The 21,939-nt window shown below is 47.9% G+C and overlaps 1 pseudogene across 1 annotated transcript in view; it reads left to right on the top strand.

Annotated features, from left to right (window-relative positions):
- LOC148754940 (ubiquitin-conjugating enzyme E2 variant 1 pseudogene) overlaps positions 1 to 21,171 on the top strand; it is a 29,146-nt pseudogene extending 7,975 nt beyond the window's left edge. Inside the window, exon 3 of the transcript XR_016019461.1 lies at positions 18,653 to 21,171. The product of XR_016019461.1 is annotated as a ubiquitin-conjugating enzyme E2 variant 1 pseudogene (transcript). The remainder of the gene's footprint in view (positions 1 to 18,652) is intronic.
- Positions 21,172 to 21,939: the final 768 nt, after the last annotated feature.

Genomic DNA, 21,939 nt, shown 5'->3' with positions numbered 1-21,939 from the left:
GGCTAATCACAGACGCCATGGTATTTAATCCTCCTGAGGAGATATGACTTAGACCCATTTTAGATATGAGGGGTTAGGGGCTCAGGTTGGTGGCTGTACTTGCCCTGGGTCCCTTGGCTGGGCTTGGTCATTCTTATCACAGGGGGACTTATCACAGAGGGACCCCGTTTTAGTGAGCTTAGGCCCAGAGGAACCTGTATGTGGTAAACACTTCAAGAGGCAGCAACTTTTCATGTGTCATTTAAGGTCCCTTCCACTTTCTCCATGTTTCCCTGAGTCAGGAAATTCCCGGCGAGCTCGTCCCATCCAGGGAATGAGAACTAGGACACTTGCTCAGCTGTAGCGTCCAGTGGTGACAAAAGACCAGATAGCCACATGTGGAATATTATCCAGCCATGGGAAGGAATGACGCCCTGCTCTGTGCTACAGTGTGAATGGACCTGAAGAACATTCTGCTGAGTGAAAGTAGCCAGACACAAAGGGCCACATCGTGTCTGATTCCATTTATATGAAACATTTGGAAAAGGCAGATCTGTAGACAGAAAGCAGACGGGCGGTTGCCAGGGCGGAGGTGGAGTGGGGAGTGGGGCTGACTGCTTACAGCACACCAGCTTTTCTTTGGGGAAGATGAAAAAGTTCTAGAAATGGATAGTGGTGATGGCTGTACAACAATGAACATCCTTGAGGCCACCGAATGGCACATTTGAAAATGGATAGTTTTATGTTCAAAAAGAAAAAGAAAGAAGAAAAGCCAGGGCCACTGTCTTGTTCACGACTCTATGTACAGGCCTAACATGGTGTCTGCATAGAGCTGTACTTAGTAAATATTTGTTGAAAGACAGACCTCCTGAAGGTGTGCGTGAAGTGCTGGTGAATTTCTGGGGCCGGGTGTGGGGCACACCCCCTTCTCCTGTCTCAGGGGAGAGAAACAACATGTGGCTATTCCAAGTTCTGACCCAGCGTGGCCCCTGATGGAACCCACCTGTTTCTCCTTGAGCTCTGGCCTCAGATCCCGTTATTGATGCGCAGAGCTGTGGTCAGAAATGTGTGTGAGCATTTCCTGAACGCAGCTTGGGGACACAACACAGCTGACAGGAGAGGCCGATGGGGGAGGAGAAGGAGGGGAAATGTTTGTCTCAGCACAAACCACTGCCAAGGCATTTCCAGGGAAGCTGCTGTCACCCTGTGTGTGGCTGCCCGTGTTGGCTCCGGGGTCCGTGAGAGCCAAGACCATCCATGCCCGGGTTGCCATGCACGCGGTCTCACGCACACCACCCACCAAGGCTGTTTTCCTGTGGGCAGTTCCAATGTCCAGCTCTCAGCCACATCAGGAACCCATTTCCTAGGAGGCCCTGGAGGGGAATTTTGCATTCCTGGGATCAAATTCAGCCTGCAATGGCTCAGGGGACAGCTGGTTGGGGTTTTCAAATGCAGGAATGATGGGAACCCTTCCCACTTCCTCAGCAGCCTCCAGGACCCGAAACTTCCTCAGTTCCACGAGAGGCACCACCCCCTTTCCCTCAGGGCCCTTGTCACGGAGACAGTATTTTATGACTGGATTTTTAAACTAATCAACCCAATATGTCAGATGCTGAAACTGTCAAGGGGGTGAAGTGCGTGCTTCCTCCTTTAGCTCTGATGCAAGGGTCGAATCTGCAACTCCCTGATGGTCCATCTCAATTCAGACCCTGCCAGTCCAGGGAACTATGTCCAATAATAATAGCAATAACAATAGCAACAGCAGCAGCTGTCACGTATTTGGCACCTCCTAGGAATTAGGCATTGTCACATGCTTTAGGGAAAAAACCCTCCTTGTTTTATCTGCAGCAGCATCACCCCGTATTATGGAGCATGATCAGGCCCATTTTACAGATGGAAAAGTAGGCTCAGGGCTATGAATGACCTGCTCTAAGGTCACAGATCTGGGCAGAGGTGGAGCAGTCCCTAGCCAGAGCCCGTGCTCTTACCCCCCAGAAAGAGCTGAGGTTTGAATTTAAGCCAGCCGTCCCCTTCTTGCACAACTCTCAAAATTCCTTCCTTGTGCTGAGCTGGATCTGCCTTTCAGGGCTAAGAGAACATACAGCTCCTGTCCCCTCCCCACCGCCCTTCAGAAATTGGAGGACACACTGGGTCCACCCTAAATCTCTCTCAAGCAAAACAGCTTTTATGCCACCAGCTTATACTTGGATCCCATGTTTTCTAGGCCCCACGACCTAGTCTGTAAGGGTCCCTCTTAGAGGGGCCATAACCCTGTGTGCCAGTGAGCCAACTCAAGCCAGCCAGGCACCATCAGCCCTTGCTGGAGACCCCTCCCTGCCATCAGCATAGGAAGAATTGTGACTCCACGCAGGTCTGGGTACACGATTTGTGGGGCTCAGTGCAAAATGAAAATACAAAACCCCTTGTTTGAAAGTCATGAAGAGTTTCAGGATGATAAGAGTAAAGCATTAAACTGCTCATGGGACGCTGTGCGACTGCAAGGAACTGGCCCCAATTCGAAGCTGAGGGTGACTCAGCATAGGGTGAGTAAGGAAGGCATGTCCTAATCCAAGCCAGAGAAGGATAACATCAGATCTTGATAAGGCCTGTCATCATCTCTACCTAATATAATGGATGCCAACATTTTAGTATAAATAATAACATGACCAATGATAGCAGCCAGCATTTTTGAGCTCTTCCCCTGAGCCAGGCATCATGCAATATATATATATATTTTTTGTTTAAAGATTTTATTGGGGAAGGGGAACAGGACTTTATTGGGGAACAGTGTGTACTTCCAGGACTTTTTCCAAGTCAAGTTGTTGTCCTTTCAATCTTAGTTGTGGAGGGTGCAGCTCAGCTCTGGTCCAGTTGCCGTTGTTAGTTGCCATTGCTAGTTGCAGGGGGCGGAGCCCACCATCCCTTGCAGGACTCAAGGAATTGAACTGGCAACCTTGTGGTTGAGAGCCCACTGGCCCATGTGGGAATCGAACTGGCAGCCTTCGGAGTTAGGAGCATGGAGCTCCAACTGCCTGAGCCACCGGGCCAGCCTCCGCAATATTTTTTTAAACAATGTTTATATAATTTTCACCCTGTGCCCAGGAAATATTAACTTATTTAATCTTCACAACATCCGGTTGAGGTAGGGACTATTAGTCCCATTCTATAGATGAGAAAACTGAGGTATGGAGCAGTTGAGTACCTTACCAGTCATATAGCTAATAAGTGGTCTCGTAACAACCTTTCAGGGTAAGTACTCATAACACTGTTACCTCCAGTTTTCAGAGAGGCTTCCTGAGGTTCAGGGAAGAGAAAACAACCAGAGTGAAGAGATCACGAGTGGAGGGTTCAAATCCAGAAACACACAGTTGCAGAGCCCCTTTGTGGTCCAGCCTTTACAGGAAACATGCCTGTAGTGTGCCGAATAGCATCCCCCCAGAAGATATGCCAAGTCCTAACCCTCAACTTCCGGTGACCTTATTTGGAAATAGGGTTTGTATTAGTCAAGATTCTCCAGAAAAACAAAACCAATAGGGAGGGGAGAGAGAGGGAGAGAGAGGGGGAGAGAGAGAGAGAGAGAAAGAGAGAGAGAGAGTGAGAGAGAGGGAGAGAGAGAGAGAGAGGCGAAGCGAAAGAGGTATTTATTATAAGGCATTGGCTTGCGCAATTATAGAGGCTGAGAAGCCCCACAATCTGCCATCTGTGGGCCCACTGATTCAAAGGCGAATCTCATCCAGAAATGCTCTCACAGACACACCCAGAAACCTCCCTTAGTCTGGGCACCCTGTGGCCAGTCCAGCTGACACATAAAATTAACCATCTCAGGGTCTTTGCAGATGTAATTAGGTTAAGAATCTTGAAATGAGATCACCTTGGATTTACGGTGGTCTCTGAATCTAATGACTGGTGTCCTCATAAGAGAAAGGAGAGGGAGGGTCCAGATCCAGAGGAAAAGGCCGTGTGAAGATGGAGGCAGAGCTTGGACTGATGCAGGCACAAGCCAAGGGTTGCCAGCAGCCACTGGAAGAAAGGCATAACGAGAGAGCCCCTCAGAGTCCCCAGAAGGAAGCGGGGTGGGGGGGTGGGGGGTGGATTTTCCTCTACCCCTCCAGGTTCTCCCAGGTGATCTAATAATTAAATCGACATGAGACAGATTAACAGGAGAAATAGCTGAATTTAATTACATACATACCTATGGGAACACCACATACATGAGAGGTTCGGAGACAGAGAGTTAAAATGAGGATTGTAGGGCATTCTGAGGTAAGGATAAGGTAGGGCCACTTGGGGGCTTCAGGAAAGTCATTCACAGGACGATAAGAAGGCAGAAGTCCAGCATTAGAAGTTTGCCCTGTGGCTATAGATAGGTCATAAAAGTTATTTCTGGTGATTATGGGCAGGGCTCCAATTTAAATTCTTTAAGGGAGAGGCAAGTTTCTCATGAGCCTGCAGGGTCTCAATTGCCTTCAGCCCCAAATAATTCACATACCAAAGAAGCACGCCTTAGGGAGACCTTTTCTGAGCCCATCAGAACCAACCCAACCAACAGCTGGATTTCAAACTTCTGGCTTCCAAAACTATAAGAGTAAAATTCTGTTGTTTTAAGCCACCCAGGTTGTTACAGCAGGCCCAGGAAATGAATACAATGCCTCTTGTGTTTCTAAAAGTGTCTGCATGTCCACAGGACATGTGTGCCTACCGTCCGCTTTCCAGAGAGTGCTTACTTCACATAATTCAGCCAAAGACTAAAGATTTATTCCACTGATACTGTCAACTTGAAAATAAATCTACAGACCCCCTTCTGGATTCCCAGAGGCCCAAGGACTGCAGGTGAGAAGTGTTGTCTTGGTTCAACAACTAGTTTACAGACAAGGAGCCAGAGGGGAGGTAGCTTCCTTGGTTGTGGTTAGAGAGCGAGGAAGGTCCAGAGCCGTCCAACAGAGACATAATGCCACCACAAGTGCACATCACGTAGGTAATTTACAATTGTCTAGGTTTCAAAAAATAAAGTAAAACAGTGGAATTAATTTAAATAATCGGATTAGTTTGCTGCAGCTGCTGAAGCAAATGACCAGAAACTTGGTGACTTAAACCAACAGAAATGGGCCGGATGGCTCAGTTGGTTACAGCGCGAGCTTTTAACAACAGGGTTGCCGGTTCAATTCCCACATGGGATGGTGGGCTGCGCCCCTTGCAACTAAAGATTGAAAACGGCAACTGGACTTGGAGCTGAGCTGCGCCCTCCACAACTAGACTGAAGGACAATGACTTGGAGCTGATGGGCCCTGGAAAAACACGCTGTTCCCCAATAAAAAAAAGTTAAATTAAAATAAAAAACAAAAAACACACACACAGAAAAAGGCCACAAGTCTGAAACCAAGGTGTCAGCAAGGCTGTGCTCCCTGCCACAGCCACAGCCACAGCCTCAGGGGAGAACCTATCTGTTCCTGCCTCCTCCGGCTTCCAGTGGCGCCTGCATTCCTTGGCTTGTGGCTGCATTGCTCCGATCTCAACCTCCGTGGTCATACTGCCCCCTCCTCTTCTCTGGGTGTCTGTGTCAAATCTCCCTTTGCCTCCCATTTATCAGGGCACATGTGACTGCATTTAGGGTTTACCTGATTAACCCAGGGTAACCTCCTCCTCTCAAGTCCTTTAACTGAAACACAGTTGCAAAGGAAGATCCCCTTTGCATATAGGGTAACATTTACAGGTTCCAGGGATTAGGACCCGATATCTTTGGGGGGATATTATTCAGTCTACTATAATATATTTTATTTAACCCAGTGTATCCAAAATATCCTCATTTCAACCTGTAATCAGTATTTTTAAATGATTAATGAGGTGGTTTACTTTTTGTTTATAGTAGGTCTTCAAAACCAGGCATGAGTGTTAGGCTCGTGGCACATCTCCATTTGGGCTCCCCACATTCCAGGAGCTCGAGGACCATACCTGGCTTACGGCTACCCCACTGGACAGTGCAGCTCTAGAAAAGCTGCTCTGAGACTTACTTCTTTCTTGTGTTTTATTTCTTTACGACACATGGTACGAAGGCCGCAGATATGATTAGAATCTCAGATGAAACGCAGGCCTTTCGTTCAGACCACAAGGCTTGTGAATCAAGATGCTGAAGCTGGGGGCCAGCTCAGGTGGTTAGAGCTCCGTGTTCCTAATTCCGAAGGCTGCCAGTTTGATTCCCACATGGGCCAGTGGGCTCTCAACCACAAGGTTGCTGGTTCAATTCCTCGAGTCGTGCAAGGGATAGTGGGCTCCGCCCCCTGCAACTAAGATTGAACACGGCACCTTGAACTGAGCTGCCGCTGAGCTCCCAGATGGCTCAGTTGGTTGGAGCGCATCCTCTCAACCACCTGGTTGCCGGTTCGACTCCCGCAAGGGATTGTGGGCTGTGCCCCCTGCAACTAGCAACGGCAACTGGACCTGGAGCTGAGCTGCGCCCTCCACAACTAAGATTGAAAGGACAACAACTTGACTTGGAGAAAAGTCCTGGAAGTATACACTGTTCCCCATTAAAGTCCTGTTCCCCTTCCCCAATTAAAAAAAATCTTAGATATAAAAAAAAAATGCTGAAGCTGCCGTTGAAGTACGTGCCCAAACTGTGGGCTGATTTTGAGCAAGCTGGCCTTCAAGGTCAACTCTGTAAACCCCGCAATTCCCAAAAGAACAGCCAAACTCCTCTTCCCATCTGTGATAATAGTGCCAACCTAGGGTTTGCGTTTTACAGTTTGAAAAGCGCTGACATTCTGTGACCACCTCATATGTTAAATCTTCTTATCCCACTGTGAGAAAAGGGGAAACTGAGGGAGGCCTGGAGATGCCAAGTAACCAGCCATGATGGCCCTGCGGCTGAGGAGCAGGAAGGAGCACAGGGCCTGAGCCAGTGCCTGGTCGCTGTCAGGCAGCACCTCCTTCTAGCTGAGCACCATACTTCACCTCTCGGAGCCTCGCTTTCCCCATCTCTAAAATGGGCATGTTAACAGGCTTTCCCTAAGGATTATTGAGATCATCCAGGTAGCACGGAGAATTGTGCCTGGCACGAATTAGATGTGCACTAGCTCTGCTGTTGGTGTTGGTGCTTTAACAACTGAGAGTCAGCCTGGCCAGTCTAATTCTAGAAGCAGAGCTGGGGGGCTGGGGATGCATGTGTGAAGATCCACCGCCCTCCACCAATAATGAATCGGGATGGTCCAGACTGGTAAAGAACTAATTACCTCACAACAGGATAAAAATTACCTCACAACATGATATGCGTGTACCAGGTGAGGAGAGAAGAATACAGGAGAAAGGGGTGCTTTTGCTGGGTCCCCCAGGAACCTGACTGGCGGGTTGGAAGCCAGGGGATGTACTGGACAAGCCCAGAATTGGGCCCTGCCTGAGCCCCTATGAGGGGGGGTCCCCCCACCCACACAGGTAGACACCCATCTCCCATTTCCTGGTCCGCCCATGTCCGCCACAGCTGATTGGACAGTGGAGGGCACCTGACCACAGGGAGCAGATGGGAGGCTAGCCAACAGCCAATGAAATCAACAGCTGGGGAGAGCTCTGCCCAAACCTGCCTCTCAGGTGTGAACAGAAGACACCCAGACCCAGCAATCTCTCTCCTGGGTATCTACCCAAAACATCTGAAAACATTTATACATAAAGACATAAAGACATGTGTGCTCCGATGTTCATTGCAGCTTTGTTTACGGTGGCCAAGACATGGAAACAACCAAAATGTCCTTCGATAGATGAATGGATAAAGAAGTTGTGGTATATATACACAATGGAATACTATTTGGCGGTAAGAAAAGATGATAGAGGACCATTTGTGACAACATGGATGGATCTTGAGAGTGTAATGCTGAGCGAAATAAATCAGACAGAAAAAGCAGAGAACCATATGATTTCACTGATATGTGGTATATAAACCAAAAACAACAAAAGAACAAGACAAACAAGTGAGAAACAAAAACTCATAGACAGACAATAGTTTAGTGGTTACCAGAGGGTAAGGGGGATCAAATGAGGGTAAGGGGGATCAAATATATGGTGATGGAAGGAGAACTGACTCTGGGTGGTGAACACACAATGGGATGATGTAATACAGAATTGTACACCTGAAATCTATGTAGTTTTACTAACAATTGTCACCCCAATAAAAAAAAAAAAAAGACACCCAGAGAGAGATGGAAGGTTGGGCATGGGCGCGGGAGCCCAGACACAGCGAGAGGGGGCTGAGCTCAGCGGCTCCAGGGGTCCCGTTGGGCAGCAGGAGCAGTGAGTGCAAAGGATGTTGACAAATAAGCCCCTCCGTGAATCCGCTTGGGGTCCTGGCCAGCACTGGGGACCTGGCCTGCGTTCCTGGGCCCCGCCCAGGAGCTTGCCCCTGTACTCGGAGCATCCTCACTGCAAGCCCCTCTATTCCAGGATCCTCGGTGCGGCCCTAGCAACAACACGGCCCTAGCAACAACACAACGAACAACTACCACTGACTAGGTCTAGTTAGTGTGGGTCTGCCACCTGCTCTCCCGGGCACTGGGTCCACCAGAAGCCAAGGCCCCTAAGAAGGCTATTTTGGAACTTGCTTGTCTTCTTGGTACCGCATGGTAAGCCATTTTCTGTGCCAGCTTCTCACTGCTTCCCTGCACCTTCTTAACCCGAACTCCTCCGCCATGAAGGCCTCTTTGCTCTCACCTTGCCCTAGGAGCCAAGTCCTCCCTGGCACAGGGAAGCACAGTACTGACCCAGACAAGCCCCTTGCAACCCCTCCTCACTGCGTGTTTCCTACCAGGCCTTCTCTGGGCATAATTCTGACCACACAGACCCATCAAAGGCCACTAAGGCTGTGGGTGTGTCACCGTTGAGCATGTGGGAGGCAGCAGCTGAGAGAAGCCAACCAGCACTCTGGGGAGGGGGCAGGCCCCCAGGGCTGAGCAGGCACAGTTTAGACAATGTAAGGCCTGACAGAAGAGAACAGCCTCTTCCCACCCCCCTGACTTCAGCTTGGGCTGGGAACACAAGTTGGGCAGTAAAATGAGTGATGCAATAATAATTATTATATAACAAAATGAATGAAAATGACAGCTCACTTTACCTGCCAGACACCATGCCCAGTGCTTTATAGATATTAGCTCTTTTTCTTCTTATAACAATCCTAGGAGGCGGGTCTATCATTATCCCCATTTTAGAGATGTGGAAACTAAGGTTCGGAGGAGTGAAGTGACTCGACCAATTTCTGTGCTGAACCACAGCTATATGTGTAAAGAAGACTCTTCAGAGAGCCCAAGGGAGGAGGACTGGCTGAGAAGGGACTGATGCTCAGAGCAGGGTGTGAGGAGCCATCAGGCGGGCCTCCCACGGGCCCAGCTGGAGCTCTGACCTCCCCCAAGACCTCCCGATTGCAATCTGGACTGTCCATCTCAGAACTGCAGTCGAGTATCACAGGCTCTATAATCAACTCTTCAGCCCAGAGCACTGGGCTGGGGGGTGGTGTTCCAGAGTTCTGAGCTTAGAGCCCAGAAAGGACCAGTTGTGTCCTTCACCGTCACCCCACCCCCAGCACAAGCTGCAGCCAGGAATCTAGGTAGCCCAGTTTGACATCCCAGGAGACCCTGGCCCTCCTATCTCATCGTCAGCGATCCTTTGCAGCCCTGGGGGTAGCACAATTTTTGGTCTCTGAATTGCACATGATCCTGGAAGAAAAAATGCTCTTCTTCCTGGCTGAGTGCCAAGCTTGCACCCAGCTCTCAGTCATTCCCCAGCTCTGCACAGATTGAGCCACACACCTGGAGCAGGTGACAGTGGCAGGCCTGTGACCAGAATGCCAGGATGAGTTTCCATGGGAACCAGGGATGTGTGAGGCCCCAGAAGAGCCATTTCTGAAGGTCATAGAATTAAAGTTGGAACCCGGAGTGCCCAGTAGAGGTGCCTTGCTTGCTCATTCATTCATTCATTCATTCAACCTCTGAACCCTGAGCGTTCAGTGTGCTATGCTGTGCTGCGTGCTGAGGACACAGAGCTTATGTCAGAGGCGCCTGACATTGGGAGCGGTTTGGAGCTCTCTGGGCAAACTCTCCACCAGTGACCTCTCTCCAAGCCAGGCCTGGAGTTCCTCCGAGCCAGCCTCCGCCCTCCCGCTTGCCTCTTACCCTGTCCCCAGGAACCTCTGCCTGAACTCATCATGTGAGGACGTCAGCGTTGTCAAGTTGGAGGCCTCAGCCAGCTCGAAGTCCAGGGGGCCTCAGGGTTCTTGCTTTCTCCTTCCTGCCTCTCAAGTATGACTCAGGCGGGGCTGTGGTGAGCCTCTCCACTTTGATGCAATCGCTTTCTTCACTCCAACCACAGGCCCTGTGAGGGGGCCCCCTCCTCTGCCCCTCAGCCCTTTGAAGGTCAGGGTTTAGAGCTGGGCAGATGAAGACCATCTCCTCAGCTGGGGGTCAAGGGTCAAGGTCAGTCCTCAGGAAAGTGCCACAATGGAAGAAAACCTCCACTCCAGAGACACCCTCTGTCCAGCATTGCTAGGACCTCCTTCCTCTTCCGCTATCACTTCCTTCCTCCTCCCCCTCCCTTCTCCTCCTTTTCCTCTTCTCCAATCAAGAAAGTGTCCTCATAGCCAGTCAACTGGTTAGTGATGGGACGTATGATTTTTCCAAAGGGTAGCTTTATTTTTGAAAAAGAAAACCTGGTACTAGCCCATTCATTCATTCATTCATTCATTCATTCACTCATGGAGAGGCAGTAGAGCGGTTAAGAGCACGGGTTCAGGAATCAGGCAACCTGTAGGTGTGTCCCAGCTCCACCGCTTGCTGCCTTTGCAACCATGGACCACTTCCCATTGTGCCTCCGTTCCCTCATCTGGGCTGTGGTGAGGACTCGGGGGACGCTGCACCCAGGGGGGCTGGGGCAAGGTTTTGATTAGCTGCGGTGCCCAGCGAGGAGGGTTGGCATTTTCCTGAGGGCACTGGGGAGCCTTAGGGGAGTCTCAGGTGGGACAGTGACCTGGTCAGAGGGGGTGCGAGAGGAGAGGGGATGAATGAGGAGGCCGGTGCTACTGCCCAGATGAGGTGATGGGCCTGAGAGAGATGAAACAGAGAACTGACGTGACTCAGTGATAGTCTGGCTGTCAGGTGTTAGAGACAGGAAGTGAGAAAACAGATGTCAACAGAAGTCAGAATAGTGGTTACCTCCGGGCAGAAGAGGGGTATTGATGGGGATAGGACACGAGAAACTGCCTGGGTGCTAAGAAATTTCTGTCTCCATCTGGGTGGTCGTTACAGAGATGTCTACAGAGGTAAAAATATTTGTTGAGCCGTGCACTTAAGAGTTGTGTATTTTACTTAGGTATATTGTATCTCAATGAAAAAGTAAAGTAAAATTCCAAGGCCCAAGTCACTTACTTGAACAGCTGAGTGGATGGGGCTGCCATTTATTGTGTTGGCAAGCCTTGGAAGAAATTCTGACTTGGGAGAAAAGATTAAGAATCCGGTTTCGTGTTTAAGCAACGCTGGGCATTTCAGTTGTTCCTAATGCATAACAGTGCCACGTATAAACAGTCCAGGTATAAACAGTGCAAGATGAACATCTTTGTGCATTCAGATAAGTTCCTACAAGTGGAATTTCTAGATCAAAGTGTATAAGCATGTTTTTAAGATTTTTGACTCACATTGCCAACAAGGTTTTATCAATTTGCATTCCGACCAGCATTCATTTGTTCAGTCATTCCTTCACTGAATGCCAACTCTGTATCAGGAGCTGCCCTGGGTCCTAGGGACACTTGGCCAACAAGACAGGGTGCCACCCACTCCCCTCGCTGGAACTCCCAGTCTGGGGGGAGGAGGGCAGGAAGAGGCACCCTCTTGTTCAGAGGGGTCTATTGCACCCTGAAGGGGTGCATAGACTGAAAACGGTTGCCTACATTCTTGGCCCGAAACCAGCTGTTTTCAGTGATTTGTCTTCTGTCCTTAGAGAAAGATATGTTAGAAAGCTAGAGCTAACAATGCTGTACAGAAAAGAGCTCCAGCGGGGAACAGCATTCCAGGAAAGGGAACAGAATGTGCAAAGGTCCTGCACTGAGGAGAATAGGGCAGGGGAGCAGGGCCAGGCAAAGATTTAAACCCAAGGGCAGTGGGAACCACAGGAGCATTTTAAGCCGCCAAGAGATTTTTTTTTTTTTTTTTTTTTTGAGATTTGGTTTTCTTAAAGATCCCTCTGACTGCAATAGGAGAAGGGGTTGTGGGGATGGGGGTGTGGCTGAAAGTCCACTGAGTGAGTGAGACATTATCTTGCCCAGGGAGTTTAAGTCCCCTAAACCCACCATACGGGGCTTAACAGCAGTTTATACACCAAAGAAGCATGGCTTTTAGGCCTCAAAAGCTAATGTGATCTTAGGTCATATTGACAGAGGTTCACTATAAAGACATGGAGAGATGGCTAAAATGCATAGTAACTTTGTCCCGAAGTTCCAGAACAAAACTATTGTATCAATCCTGTTTTTGTAAAAACAAAAGTAAGTATCCACACATAGGGACAGCCATACATCTCTATAAAGAGAGAAAAAAGGTCTGGAAGGAGGACTACCCAGCCAGTAAGTGTTCACTTCTGGGGAGGACGACCAGAAAGACGAGGGTGGACCATTTCTCTTGAGTTTACATACTTCTCCATGGTTGCAAATCATCACAGGCTCCTATTTCCCACTCTCCAGCCTTGCTTTAACTTCCGGTTTAGAGGAAACATGGGGGGTGGAGGAATAAGTTAAATGACCTCAGGAGGCAGCAAGAGACAAATATAAACAGTGTGGCTTTCTGAGACGGAACACTTGGCCCAGTCTCTCCCAAGGTCAACCCCACGTAAAGGGGCGCACTAACCTAGAGCCTCAAGGTCATACAGTTAGACGCAATGCCAGGCTCTGGACTGAGGACCAGTGTGCACAAACCAGTTGGAAAGGACAATTTGGGGTTCAGTGGAAAAATCTTAATAAAATCTTGTTTTAGATAAGATGAAAATTTTCTGAAATGGAAACGTGGAAATCGCTGACTGATTGAAGCGGGTCATAAAACAGTATATTTTGTTTTGTTCCCCAAATGAAATCTCATTAAGATAATTAAATCAGCCTCTCCTAAGAACAATAAACATTCTCTTTTAAACCACAGCATCTTGTCATCCAGTGAAGGCATCAGTGGTTGTGTGAGATCTCAATCAGAAAACATAACCCTTATGAGTGTGTACGTGCCTGGTAAAAGATCCAGAAAGATCTTTTGTTTTGATCCCTTTGAACAGCCATGATGTCTGGGTGGGGATGTGATATTTTTGGGTTTTTTTGCTTGTTTGATTGTATTTCATAATTTTTTTCATGCACATGTCCTGTTTCTGTAATATTTTTTTTTAAAGATTTTATTGGGGAACAGTGTGTTTCTCCAGGGCCCATCAGCTCCAAGTCATTGTCCTTCAACCTAGTTGTGGAGGGCGCAGCTCAGCTCCAAGTCCAGTCGCCATTTTCAATCTTTAGTTTCACGGGGCGCAGCCCACCATCCCATGTGGGAATTGAACCAGCAACCTTGTTAAGAGCTTGCGCCCTAACCAACTGAACCACCTGGCCGCCCCAAGTTTCTGTAATTTTTTTTTTTTTTAAGTTTAAAAATATACACAAGCATTATGGGTGCTTATCCCAAAACTCTCAAATCAAAAGAAGTGATGGGTGGCAGCCCGAGGCTCCCCCACCCTCCTCTGGTAGACCCTTCCTTCGGTTGCTCAGGGTTTTTCAAAACCTCTGTGAGGTCTGAGGTGGAGGAGATGCCCACCAGGAAAACAGAACCTGCACAGGGTCCCCAGTGCTGTGCGCTCCCCAAATGCGGCGGCGGGGAGCCCTGCGCCCTGGCTTCACCCTTGCGGCATGGTCCGGCAGGTTGTGCCTGTCGGTTGCTCTGGGCTCTGGCGTCACATCTGGGTTCCCCTTGCGACCTCCTGGACTCGGACCACCTGGTGCGGCCTGATTGCACCCATCGAAAAGGCAGGGGTTCACCAACACCGGGGAGCCTCTGGGGGCTGGGGGCGCGGTCTTTGCCGGTGCGCTTCCCGCTTCCTGGCCCACTCTGAGCGCAATGGGTAGCAGGGCAGGACCCCAGCTGGGACGAGAGGCACGGGTAGACCAGATGCTTCAGCGACTTGGCGCTCAGAGTGGGCCAGACTTGGGTTCAAATCCTGACTCTGCCACTCTGGAGTTGGAGCCCAGCAGGCAAGGTGTTTCAGGTTCCCTAACCTCCTTTGCTGAGCTCAGTTGTCTGCCGAGGAAACCACCTACCACTTCTTCTCTATAATGTGGGCAGTAACTGCCACAAGGCTGTCTGAGGATTAAATGAGGGGCTGTGTGCACAGGACTTCCCTCGAGTTCCTGGCCAGGTCAAATTCTCACACAGACGAGCAATTTTCATTCATTTTGGTTCAATTCAAAGTCTGGTTTCCCATGACAACTAAATGCAAGGCTTAATCCTTAATTAGCTCTTGGATTAAAAGAAAAACAACTCTAAAGTACACATAGCGGGATAATTGGGGCAATCTGAACGGGGACCATATACTAGACAATATTACTGTGCCGAAATTAAATTGGCTAAGATGGTGGTAGTGTGGTTTCCCAGGGGTTATCCTAACCTTAGCAGATACCTGACAAAGGGTTTAGGGTTTAACGATGTCTGCAAATTGCTTTCAAATGTGTAAGACAAGAGAAAGAGGAGGCCTAAGGCGTTGACATTTGGTGGGTCCCGGAGAAGGATATGGGGGTGTTTGTGGTAGTGTTCTTTCTGCTTTACTGTAGGATCACACATGTTTTCCCCCCAAAATAAAATGCTATCAATTTTCTAAGAAGGAGGATCTTGCTTTCTTGTCACATCAGTAATGGGGTTGGGAGCTTGTCTCTTCCCCCCACCCCATCACTCTCAGGGTCCCCAACTAAGGTCTGTGCTGTGTGTTAAACAGATGTCGCGGGCTAGCCTGGGAGCCTCACCACTTCTTAATGCTGTTCCCAGGGAGAACTGCTACCAGCAAACTTTCAGAAGCCCAACCCCATCCTTGCTGGGCTGGTACGGCCTGGATACGGCTTCAGGATCATGTCAGTTTGGCCCTTGCTGGCCACTGTCCTCCAGCCTCCACCAGGAGCCCCTCTGAGCAACGTCCCCAAGCAGAGGCCCACACTCTTTGATTCGCGTGATAAATAACTCCACCTAATGTAGACTGACTTCACCAAACCAGCTTCCTTTAGAGTTGTGCTTCTTGGCATTTGGGGGAGTTGTCACAGTGACCTTGGACGCTATGTTAAAACTATAGGACTTCTTCCAGAACACACACACACACACATACATACACACACACACACTCACACACATGCATTTTGTGTGGCATGTCAAGGAGCTGACAGAAGCTGTGCCATCCACCCACTGGCCCTAGTGAAAATTTGATGGGCTAGACAGAAATGGGAAACAACCTAAATGTCCATCAACTGGGGAATGGAGAGACAAAATGTGATATACACTTACCATGGAATACTATTCAGCAGTAAAAAAAGTATCTACCGATAAATCCTACAGCATGGATGACCTTCCAAAAAGTTATGCTCAGGACACAAGAGACCAGATATTGTATGTTCTGTTTATATGAAATATCCAGAGAAGGCAAAACTATAAAGACAGAAAGTAGGTTAGTGGGTGTCTGGGGAGGGAACAGGAACTAAGAGGAATGTCCATGAGGGATCATATTGGGATGATATAATGTTGCAACATAATTATGGTGATGGTTGCATAACTTGGTAAATTTATTTAAAATCATGAAATTGCACACATGAAAAGTTGAGCAATATGGTATGCAAATATGCCTCAATAACGTTATTTTAAAATGTCATTGGGCAGAAACAGATTGACTGAGATTTTTTAAATATTTTTTTTATTTCAAAGAAACTTATGTTTGAAAGGCTAGCCCACCTCTGGTGGACACTCTGGGCCCATAATTCAAACTCACGTGATCTTATCCCTGCCCTCCTCTCTTGCTCAAATCCTCACCACTGGTTTGTTCTGCCCAGGCTGGCCTGTGTGTCCCCCAGGGGACGGAGGGGCAGTGTCTGTCTTCGTCACCAAGCTGTGTCCCAGGGCTTGCACAGGGCAACTCATTTCTAAATACTTGTCTAATGAGTCAAAGAAGGAATACATGGTGTCACCCCTCCACACTCCGCTTTGGGAAATGGCAGGTGTCTAGGGGCTCCTTTTACATGGCCATCAAATATCTAACCACTTTCCTTCCCCATGGCTAAGTACCTTAGAATAGCTACCCTGCAGGGGAGCACTAAACTGTGGTCATCGTGTTGCTGGTTTGAAGCCTTGTCTTTGCTCCCCGGAATTGCTAACCCTAGAGTGGTTTGGGTGTTAGGGTCTAGTGTGTCTACCATTTATCAAAGGCCTACTATGTGAGAGGGACACCGTGTGTATTATCTCATTGAATCCTTGCAACAGTTCTGTGGACTAGGTACTGTTATTATCCCTAGTTTGCATATCAGAAAACTAAGGCCCAGAGAGGTTAAGAGTCTCCCAGCTGGTCACACAGCTAGCGAGTCAGAAGCAGAGCCAGGATGGGAACTCAGGGTCTTTATGCCAAAGTCCTGGCACTTGAGACAAAACACGGATCATTCCGCCTTCCAGGGGGTGTGCACATCTCTGGGTCCATCAATGGAATGATGTCAATCAAACGTGGGAACAGAGTTTCCTGAACCCCTGGTTGACATCTGTTTTAATGCCTAAGAACTGCATCTTGGGTAATTTTAAAGACTAGAAAATAGGTTCTTTATCAACACCTGTAAATGGGATTGCTACTCCAACCAACTGGTGGTCTTTTTGTTACCAGAGCGCTGGTTTCTACTTCTACCTCTTATGTTCTCAAATGAATTCTTTTTTTTTTTAACTTTTATTTAAGTGTTTTTCTAGCTCCATCAGCTCCAAGTCAAGTAGTTGTTTCAATCTAGTTGTGGAGGGTGCAGCTCACAGTGGTCACTGTGGGGAATCGAACCAGCAACCTTGGTGCTAAGGCCACCACGCTCTAACCAACTAACTGAGCTATCCAGCCGCCCCTCCAATGAATTCTTTGACTGTGCTTCTCTCCTGCAAAAATTGCTTCTTCCTTGTTTCGAGTTGCAGGAGTTGATCCCGGCTCCCCATTTCTAACCCTGCGTGCTGGCTCCATCTAGTGGTTGAAAGTGGGAAGTACACCAGGCTCCCTCTGACAAGGTTGGGGAAATGAATGCCTTCTAGTCTTTCTCTCATGGACAAAAACAGCAACATTATCCAGGTTACCAGAGGGCCAGATCCTCCAGGTGTCATCAAGCTACCTCTTTGGAGGCCACCTTAACGTTTTTATTTAATTATAAACTATTTTGTCGAAGGAACTAACACAACACTCCAGATTTAATAGATGTTACATTTTGCTGTATTTCCTTTAGCTCTCTGTATCTTTAATAAAACTAAAGCTCCAAGCCCCAACCCTTTGGCCCTCCTCCCCCAACGTCACCTCCATGCCGAAGTTGGAGGGTATTAATTCCTTGCCATGTTTTGTTTTTACTTTAACTACATGTGAACATATCCATCAATGACTAGCATATGTGCATTTTAATATGTAAATAAATGATGTGCTGTAATACTCTTGCTATTTTTTTCTTTTTCACCCAACTCTGGTTCCTGAAATTTATAGACACTGATACACATAATTCAAGTGCATCCGTTTTTATCTGCTGTATAATATTCCATTGTAGGACTAAACAATGGTTTGTTTATCTGTTCCCCAATGACGGGAAATTGGGTTTAATTCCATAAGAGTGTGTCCCTGTAGGGCTGGGTTTTGCACCCTGCTTGCCATAAATGGGCTACAGGTGAAAGATGGGATGGGACAGGGCAGCCAGAGCCCTGGGCCCTGTCACTTCATCCAGAAGCCTCTCCACTAACCCCAGTGAAACACTTTGATTTTCAGCATGTGCCACAACGTAATCAAGGCTTAAAGAGGGGAATTTCTAAATCATGGGGTACACACATCTTCGACTTTACCACGTATGGCCAAATTGGTCCTGTCTGCTACCTTAAATTTTCAACTGACTCTGGGTGGGGGGTGGTTCTTGCTCCCCCAAAAGATCTGAGTGACTGCCGTTTCCTGGCTATGTAGCTTAGGACAGGAGAGCATCCAACCATCTAGTCATTTCACAAATATGTACTGACATCTGCTGTGCCATGAGGTAGGAAAGTCCCTATCTCTGACTCACGAGGCACATGGCCTTGCCAGCCTCTCGGAAACTGGCAGGCTAACTTGTGAGCGTTCAAGCAGGGCAAAACTTGAGACCCTTCACTGTTTTCAACAAGTCACCCCCTTTCCCCATCATGTACAAAGCACGGTCACCCTTAGTCTTTTCTGAAAGGTACGATTTTTCATTTTATGTGTCAGGTTGATTCAGTCATGGGGTGCCCACATATTGGGTTAAATGTTATTCCTGGGTATGTCTGTGTAGTGTTTCTGGATGAGATTAACATTTGCTCGATCAACTGAGTAAAGCAGATTGTCCTCCCCATGTTGGTGGGCCTCATCCAATCCGTTGAAAGTCTAAATAGAATAAGAGGCTGAATAAGAAAGGATTCTTGCCCTCTGCCTCATTGTTTTCAAGGTGTGACATTGGACTTCTGCCTTTGGACTCAGAGACTCAGACTGGAGCTACACTGTCACTTCTCCTGGGTTTGGACCGCTCAGCTTCCATACTCAGGTAAGTCAATTCCTTAGAGTAAATATATACATATATTCTATTGGTCTGTTTCTCTGGAGAACCTTGATTGATATAAGCAGGGCAATCTCCACTTCACAGGTGAAGAAGTTAAGATCCAGAGAGGTTAAATAATGTGCCCAAAGAACTTACTATAAGAGAAGAACGGGGTGGATCCAGGAAAAGCATTGCAGCACCACACACTAGTTTTTTCTCAATAGCATTTGTTACCATCGGAAGTGATCACAGCAGTGTATTTGTTCCTTTGCTTACTGTCTCTCTACCACAGCCCCATGGAGGAGGTCCCTGGGGTGTCGTGTTCATCCTGACACAGTGCCTGGCAGATGGGTGGTGCTCAAAGAATACTGGGTGAGTGAATGAATGAACAAGCTTAGGAGTTGGAAACAGGGCTGAGTAGAGCTGTGGGGCAGAGTGAGAATGGCGTGACAGGCATGGAGACTTTGTACTGGAGGAGAGTGGGAGACAAGAGTGCTTACTCTGTATATTCTGAGCACTTATGACATCCCTACAGAGCAGTCATTGCACATTGCCTGCACTAGTGGAAGGAAGGGAGTCTGGCACTCAAAAGGCAACACATAATAGGTGGAGGCATATTAGGTTCCCTTTGCTATGCAGCCCTTTCCTCCTTCACATAGTTACAGTGGAGGCAATCGTGTCACCCCAGGGAATGTGGCCCCCACCCCAGGCTACAGCTGATTGGATCAAGGGGGCACCTGATCCAGACTGGCCAATCAAAGCCCTTCCCTGGGAGTTTGGAATTGGGGCTGAGAGAGTGAGGGGGAGAAGAAGGGAGGGAGTGCGTGGTCTGTCTGGGTGTCTGGACCAGCACACAGCCAGGTGCTGTGCAGAGAAGACTGGAGCAGGTAGATCCACAGAGAGAAATTGGTGACAGAGAAGGAGGGAGAGAGGCAGGCACTCCCGTCCTGACCTGGCCCCTTCCTTGGCACCTCTGCTTGTAAGATTTCCTTTCCCGATTTTGTTTTGCTTATAAAGCAGCTTGGCAGCCCTTGAGCCCACACCCATTAAGATTTCATAGAAATAAACTATCATTGTGTGCAAGGTAACAAGAAAAGGAAAACACCAAAAACCATGTACCCCTCTGTATACAAGAAAGTCTTTCTGTGTAATATAGACACTGGTAAAGTTTGAATGCGAACAGGGCTTAGTGTAAACAGTTGGTATTTTAAATAATCTAGGCTTTTGAACTTTTTCTGTTGTCATTATTTTTGTGACCTTCTGAAGGTCACAGAGGTAGGGAGAGTCACATTTGAACCCAGTTTCTGAGTCCTCAGACCAGCAGCTCACCAGCACCCTCTAGTACTTTCCTCGGGGTGAGCAGGTCTCCCCAGCCGTGGGCAGCTTCCCAGTCTACCAGCGAGGGGGAGGATACCTCTCCTTTCAGTCATAGCCAAAGCTCCCTGAGAAACAGGTGCGAACCAGGGCTCGCTGTCTCTGGTCCTGAAAATCTCCGCCAGCTGCGAAACCAAAGGGCAGATCCCTATTTATAGCAGAATCACCCTTCCACATCTTTCCTGGTTGCTCTTTGAAGTCATGACGGCTATAAGGAGTCAAGCTGGTGGTTCTGAATGTTTCTGATTAACAATGTAAACATCGCAGGCAATGCTCCCAGAGAGCAGTGATAGAAAGTGAAAGGGATGAGCAGGCATAAGGACCGGGGGACGAATGACGGGTGGAGAAGTGACGCAAGAGGGCTGCCACCATGGGCTCGGACAATTTATGAAAACTGAACATACAGCCTTAAAATCGAATGTGGATCTAAATACCCACAAGCACTCCCCTTTGTAAGGTGTGTAACAAAATTTTATATGAATGGAGTTAATAGTTCTATTGGAGGGGTCACCAAGAGCCGTATTGGTGCTAGCAAAACGGCAGAATCCCCAGTGTCAAAATTTTCCTACAAGAGCTTTGGTGCCTAACGATGTCTAAAGAAAATATGAAACTCCCTCAGGCGCCCGAAGGACAGTGTTATAGCAATCAATAAAAGAGATAAACCATACACTCTGCACTGCCTTTCCCCAACCTCATTTAAGCAGTCTCATTTTCCACAGTAGCAAGATTTCTAGATACGTCTTGCAGACCTCAGAGTACTAGATTTCTCTTAAGATACTGTAAATGATACTAGTTTCTCTTACGATACTACAAATGATACTAATTTCTCTTATGATACTGTAAATGATACAATTTCTCTTATGATACTGTAAATGATACTAATTTTTGGCCAACTTGAAGTATAGAAGTTGTTTTATAATTTTTTAAAAACCTTTTTAAAAGAGGGAGAATGGGGCACAAAGTAGTGTCCGGATCATTATGTAGTCGGGTGGTGGGGTGTAAGTGTTGGGGCTCAGTTATGTCCATTCCTTGAGCTCAGATGTGTCTGAGTTACCCAGAGACCTCTTTGTGGGGGATGAAGGGTTGTGGCAGTCTTCCCACTGTCCATGTATTCCAGTGACCAACTTCAAAATAAATGGCCAAATGACAAATCAGGAAACAGTCACACTTTTCTTCCTTTTTTTCTTTTTAAGGAGGGTGCAGGTCAAAGTGGCTCATGTGGGGATTGAACCGGCAACCTTGGTGTTAGTAGCAACGTGCTCTAACCAACTGAGCTAACCGCCGTCCTTTCCTTCCTTTTTTAAAAATTAGTTTATTTATTTATTATTATTTTTAACAGTCACAATTTTAAGAGGACAAAGTGTCATACAAGTATGTAAATTAGCACAAACTGCAGGGCACAACACCACCCCTCCCTATGACTAGGTTGGGCCAATCAGAGTCTCCTGCTCCCTCCAGGAGGGTGGAGTAATAAGGCCCCAGAGCTCCTGCCACTGAGGCCTACACACCTCACCCCCACCTTCCTCCCAGCGCGGTCACTCAGCATTTTTTTTTTTTTTTTTAAGATTTTACTGGGGAAGAGGAACAGGACTTTATTGGGGAACAGTGTGTACTTCCAGGACTTTTTTCCAAGTCAAGTTGTTGTCCTTTCAATCTTAGTTGTGGAGGGCGCAGCTCAGCTCCAGGTCCAGTTGCCATTGCTAGTTGCAGGGGGCACAGCCCACCATCCCTTGTGGGAGTCGAGGAATTCAACCAGCAACCTTGTGTTTGAGAGCCCACTGGCCCATGTGGGAATCGAACCAGCAGCCTTTGGAGTTAGGAGC

The sequence above is a fragment of the Rhinolophus sinicus genome, chromosome 16 (genome assembly GCF_057876585.1).
Source record: "Rhinolophus sinicus isolate RSI-liver-muscle chromosome 16, RSI-T2T, whole genome shotgun sequence".
NCBI lineage: Eukaryota > Metazoa > Chordata > Mammalia > Chiroptera > Rhinolophidae > Rhinolophus > Rhinolophus sinicus.
The sequence above is the reverse complement of the archived record's forward strand: the minus strand, read 5'-3'. Positions and strand labels throughout refer to the sequence as shown.